The following is a 6516-nucleotide window of genomic DNA, read 5'->3' on the forward strand; positions in this document are numbered from 1 at the left end:
ATCACAGACTGCACCAGCGCCATTAACACAAGTATGGTAGGCAAGCACTGTGTCCTGAACTATACCCCAACCTATCACATATTTTCGAATGTTGAGTTTATATGTTGTCACTTTTGCTGAGTTTTTTTTTGTTAAGCTTTTCTTATTAAATCTTCGATTTTTCTATATAGCCAATTAGACTGATTGTAGCTGTTGGCAGTTTAGCTTCATCTTTTCCACTCCTTATACCTTCTCCTTGTCTTATTGTATTGATTAGTATAGGAAAAATTTATCATCTCATAACCTCTAAGTGTCAGAAATCTGGGAGTGTCTTAGCTATGTCATTCCGTGTCAAGAGTTCACATAAAATTTTAATGAAGATCATCTGAAGTCTTGACCTGGACATAGAATCTGTTTTCATTAAATAACATTGACCATCCTCAGTCTCAGAAGAAATTTTCCTCAAGTATTTACTAAAGAGAAATTCTTGGGCTTATGCATCAAGTGCCATTAGAAGAATTTTATACCATCCTCTGTTGGTCATCAAAAAAAGTGAATAAACAAAACAAGAAGAAAAAGGTGAGAATGGTGATTATCTACTTTGTGGTTTGGCTTTAATGGTCCCTTGTTGCTGGGATGAGCTTTTTCCTGAATGGTCTGGTTTGATCCCAGTCAGAGGGAAAATTGATAGGCAGTTCAGGTGGGAGTGCTGGTAAGACCAGATTTAGGAGTGGGTCTTTGACGGGGCTTACTAGGAGTCCATTGTTAAGTTTAATTCCGTCTGTTCTCATGTTTTAGTATCTCAAAAATGTTGCTCATGTTGCTATTGTTAGAAGTTGTATTTCTGCAGAATGTTAGCAGACCCCAGTTACAAAGTTTTATAAGGAAATACAATACAAAACCAACAAAAGCAAATATTTAAAAAACTACCTCATTTAATAAGTAAGTATTTAAGTGTCATCTTCCGTGAGTTTGATTGCAACTGCTCCAGAGAAGGACCAAAGTATAGAAGACAACAACAACAACAGCAACAAAAGAACAGCCATGGTTAAAATTTGAAAAAGAGCTTAGCAATTGACAGAACAGTCTAGCTATTTCCACAGGATGCAGAATTTTAGGGTAATAATTATGACTGATAGCATTATATCAGCACCATCAAGCTCTCCTTGTTACATTTAGGATGCATGGACACAAGCCTAGCATCACTAACAAACTTCAGTTTGGAGAACACCAGCTAGGTCCCCTAAGCTTTGCATACTAGAACGCTAGGATCGTAAATACACTTAACATACAAAGAAGCCAGAAATAATTAGCATCACAAACACACAAATGTCATATATAAATATTAATTTAGTTTTTACCTTTGGGAGAAGGTTTTGAATCTTTGGTTAGGTAAAATAGTAGGTATACAGCAATGACAAAAAAAATCAAAACTTTAGATATCTTAGAAGGTAGGAGACAGTGTCAGTGACCCCAATACTCTTATTTCTTACTGTAGAAGTACATCTCTTATTTATAAGAACATTCACTTGGGTAAGACAAGTAGATATAGGCCAGTTTTAAATAGCAGGGCTGCCCAGGCAGGTTTTTTCCTGCTTGAATGGTACTATAAATTGTCTTTTTTTTTTTCGGTATTGGGGCTTGAACTCAGGGCCTACACCTTGAGTCATTCCACCAGCCCCTTTTTATGATGGGTTTTATTCGAGATAGGGTCTTTCGAACTATTTGCTGAACTGACTTCAAATGGTAATCCTCCTGATCTCTGCCTCCTGAGTAGCTAGGATTATAGGTGGGAGCCACAGGCGCCTGGCAGAAATGCCAAATTTTATTGACCATTTCAAAGGACCAGAACACTTGCTGGTCATTTTATATGTATTAAATGTGTATACTTCTTTGTGGTGTTGGGATTTGAACTCAGGGCCTCATGCTGGCTAGACAGAGACTCTACCACTTGAGTCATAACCCCAGCCCTGTTTTGCTTTAGTTATTTTTCAGATAGGGTCTCACATTTGTGACTGAGGACGCCTTGAATCTCAATCCTCCTATTTAGAGTATACTCTCAGATAAACCTTTCAACCATGGGTTTCTCCCTATGATTACTAGATAGGCTCAGGCTTTTTTCTTTCTTATGCAAATCACAATAGAGCTCCTTGAAGGACTACTAATGTTTAATTCTTTTCAAACTTTACCAATTTTCAAAATAAGAATTTGGTTTAATAAAGTCCTTAGATGGTGACAAAAAAGTCTTCTGCCTTCCCTGGATTTATCTTCTTCTTCCTTTTTTTTTTTTGTATTATTGACTTTAGGTTTTTAAAATATATTTTAGGTATGCCATTCAACTATAATCATTATTCTTTTTGATGCTTATATGATCACAGTTAGGTCAGTAAGAGCCCCTCTGACTGACTCCTGTGCTCTTTGGTTGTGATTCCATTAATCTTTCAAAATTTCCTTGTTTTAAGCATTACAAAAATGTCCGAGGTTCACCTTGCATCTTCCTGCCCTACTTCTGCAATCTGCTCTTTCTCCAAGGAGTCCTGGTTTCTTTTCATGGGAAATTGTACTAAAATCAAAACTAGTATTTAAATAGTTTCAATTTTCTTGTCATTTTATGATATATATTTTTAAAATTAAATATTCCATATGGACTATTTGTTTTTAACATATTATTAGAAATGAAAATTTCCTTATTGAGTATTCAGTGTCAAACATTTTACTATTCAATTAAGTGTAACATTCTCACATCAATGAAATGTGGTGGACACTTAACCATCATCTCTATTTTTAAGGAGACAAAAATAAAACCAAAAAAGACTAATTTATCTAAACTCATGCAGCGAGCAGGTGCTTGGGAGGCAGTGGAGTCAAGCAGGTGGACTCAACACATTTCTTACCACTCTATTAGGATGCAATTCATTGCTAGAAGCATACCTTACAGAGATTTGACAGTGGCAAACCCCTGTCGTGCAAAGATTTTTTTTTCCAAAAAGCAAAGTTCATGAAATATGCAGAAACAGAAAGGTTTAGAGGAAGCAGAAAGGTTTAGAGGAAACAGAAAGATGTTTCTCTTACACACAAAAGTGTAAAAATCATAAGTGTAAAAGACAATAAATATTTGCAAAGCTCATATAATCATGTAACAAGCACTCAAACTAAAGAAAAAAAGCATTACTAGAAACATTTAAAAGAAAAACCCAGGCCTTTAACCTTTCACCTGTAGATACTTCATCACATAAATCTTAACAGATAAAAACATAATACCACAATCACACTCAATAAGTTCAAAATGATTAAAAATCTAAATATTTAATTTTATTTAAAAAAAATACTCAATTCATGTTCATTGTTCTTTACTTATCAAAAAATGTCTGTTTATATTTTGTTTTTTAGTATTGTTTTCCAAAAAAAGCCCACCTGGTATATATACTGATTTTTTAAAAAATCTTTTTAGTGACTACCCTTATTTCAACTGCTAATCATAAATCCTGGCCTCCTGTAGTTCTGACTGAACTATAAACAAGGGGTTCCCATTCCTCTCCTCGAGTTTGATAGTTTGCTAGAATGTGTCACAGAACTCGGGCAAACACTACTATTTTACCTGTCCATTAAAAAGGGTGCAGCTCCGGGGCAGGCAGATGGAAGAGTTGGGCAGTGGGAGTGGTTTGGGGGCTCCCATGCCTTCTTTTAGTATACCACCCTCTAACAACTTGATGTGTTCACCAGACTTGAAGTGTATTAAATCTCAAGAAGTTTTTTTTGACGGTACTAGGGTTTGAACTCAGGGCCTCATGCTTGCTAGACAAGTGCTCTACCACTTGAGACACTCCATCAGCCCGTGTGTGTGTGTGTGTGTGTGTGTGTGTGTGTGTGTGTGTGTGTGTTGGGTATTTTGAGATTGGGTTTTGCTTTTTACCAGGACTGGCCTCAAACCATGATCTTCCTGATCTCTGCCTCCCGTGTAGCTAGGATTACAGGCATGAGCCACTGATGCCTGGCTCAAGAGTTTTTATCAGTGTTTAATTTCTAGTCTGCACCTCCCTTCAGTTACTTCATTAGCATAAATTCTACTGTGATTTAAAGAGGCATTTATATATCTTTTTTCAAAAATGGAGGACAGGAGGTAAAACAGGCCCTGCTTGGGGGTTGGTATCAGTGGAAGAGTGAGGATGTAGAGAAACGGTGTAGAAGAGTGAATATGGTAGAAATATCATGTACACATGTGTGTAAATGGAAAAATGAGACCTGTCAAAACTATTCTAAGAATGGGGAGGGGAGAAAAATGAGAATGATGGAGGGTTGAATTCATCTATGATATATTGTGAGAACTTTTGTAAATGTCACAATGTACCCCCAGCACAACAATAATATGACGATAAAAAAGGAAAAAGAGGCATTTTATGAATAATAAAAGACACTGATCACTCAGGAAATTTCAAGTTTCACACAGAATTTCAATTCTGTGTCAGGAACCAGAGACAAAGACCAAAAAGATTTCTTATCTTACCATAGGTGTAAAAATGGTAGTGTGGTCATTTAGAAAATGTCCTTATCTGTTGAGTATATCCTGGAGTATTTGGTAACATGATAAGATGTCTAGGATTTTTGCTCCAGCAACACAAGAGCAACAGAAGTGGAGAGATGGATGAAACAGGAACGCTAAAGTGCTGACAAATAATATTAAAGCCAGTGATGGGTTTACACAGGTTTTCTTCAGTAGTCTCCCCATTTATATGTATATTTGAAAACTCAAAAATTAAAAAAAATATGAAAATATTACATATTTTATATGATAAATATATAAAAGTATGGAAAATTTGAAAAATAATAAAAAATTTAAGAAAAGCACCAAAGGCCATTCAAGGATAAGTACTTCTTACACAGACATGGTGGCACATGCCTGTAATCCCAGCATTCAGGAGACTGAGGCAGAAGGATTTCAAGTTTGAGACCAGTCTGGACTACATGGTGAGATAATGTCCCAAAAAAACAAAAACAACAAACAGATAAAAAGAAGAAATATGGTAAAAAATATCTGATGAATAGAATGGGCATATATTATTGGGTGTCTCATATGCTAAAGCTTTGGCCCACAGTTTTCACTGGGGGTTGAGCATTTTCCTCATGAGTGAAATGACTGGGAAAGGAGGAAGTGGAAAGACCAGATGGGATTAAGTGGGGGAGAAGGGGAACTGAGTTTTGAGAACGTCTGGCCACTATGCTAGGTGCTTTCTATGCGTTATCTTATTGAGTACGTTAACTACCCAAGGCTGTTACTTAGATTGCTTAGGATTCAGTTTGCTGGTTAGGATATTAAGACTCAGAAATTTGGTCACTCATATAAGAGTTGGAGTTGGCTGGAAAAAAATTTGGAGGCTACTTAAAAAGCTCGACATTGATCTACCATTTGATCCAGCAATACCACTCTTGGGGATATACCCAAAAGACTGTGACACAGGTTACTCCAGAGGCACCTGCACACCCATGTTTATTGCAGCACTATTCACAATAGCCAAGTTATGGAAACAGCCAAGATGCCCCAGCACTGACGAATGGATTAAGAAAATGTGGTATCTATACACAATGGAATTTTATGCAGCCTTGAAGAAGAACGAAATGTTATCATTCGCTGGTAAATGGATGGAATTGGAGAACATCATTCTGAGTGAGGTTAGCCTGGCCCAAAAGACCAAAAATCGTAAGTTCTCCCTCATATGTGGACATTAGATCAAGGGCAAACACAACAAGGGGATTGGACTATGAGCACATGATAAAAACTTTAGCACACAAGGGAGGGGTGAGGATAGGTAAGACACCTAAAAAACTAGCTAGCATTTGTTGCCCTTAATGCAGAGAAACTAAAGCAGATACCTTAAAAGCAACTGAGGCCAATAGGAAAAGGGGACCAGGAACTAGAGAAAAGGTGAGATCAAAAAGAATTAACCTAGAAGGTAACACACACACACAGGAAATCAATGTGAGTCAGCTCCCTGTATAGCTATCCTTATCTCAACCAGCAAAAACCCTTGTTCCTTCCTATTATTGCTTATACTCTCTCTTCAGCAAAATTAGAAATAAGGGCAAAATAGTTTCTGCTGGGTATTGGGGGGGGAGAGGGAGGGGGAGGAGTGGGTGGTAAGGGAGGGGGTGGGGGCGGGGGGAGAAATGACCCAAGCCTTTATGCACGTATGAATAATAATAAAAAATATTTTTCACAGAAAAAAAAAAAAGAGTTGGAGTTGGGACTCAAGTCAGGCTGGGTAGGTTCTGAGGCTTTTACACTGCGTCCCCAGAGTTCAGAGCTGGTCACATCTCCCAGGGCATCTGGCAGGATTCTTGGGGGCAATGGATGCTCTGCCCTGGAAAATGCAAGAAACGCAGGTCTTCCCTGGGCTGCCAGGCACACGTCCAGGTTTTCAAAGGCCTCGAATGTACCTCTGCCCGTGGTGTTCCTGCCTTACTTGTTGAAGCTAGAACAATTAGAAGTAGAGAAAGATACCACTGTGAATCTTAATTAGAAGTTCTTGGCTTTCTCTCTTT

This window comes from Castor canadensis, chromosome 3 (genome assembly GCF_047511655.1).
Source record: "Castor canadensis chromosome 3, mCasCan1.hap1v2, whole genome shotgun sequence".
In the NCBI taxonomy this organism is placed as follows: domain Eukaryota; kingdom Metazoa; phylum Chordata; class Mammalia; order Rodentia; family Castoridae; genus Castor; species Castor canadensis.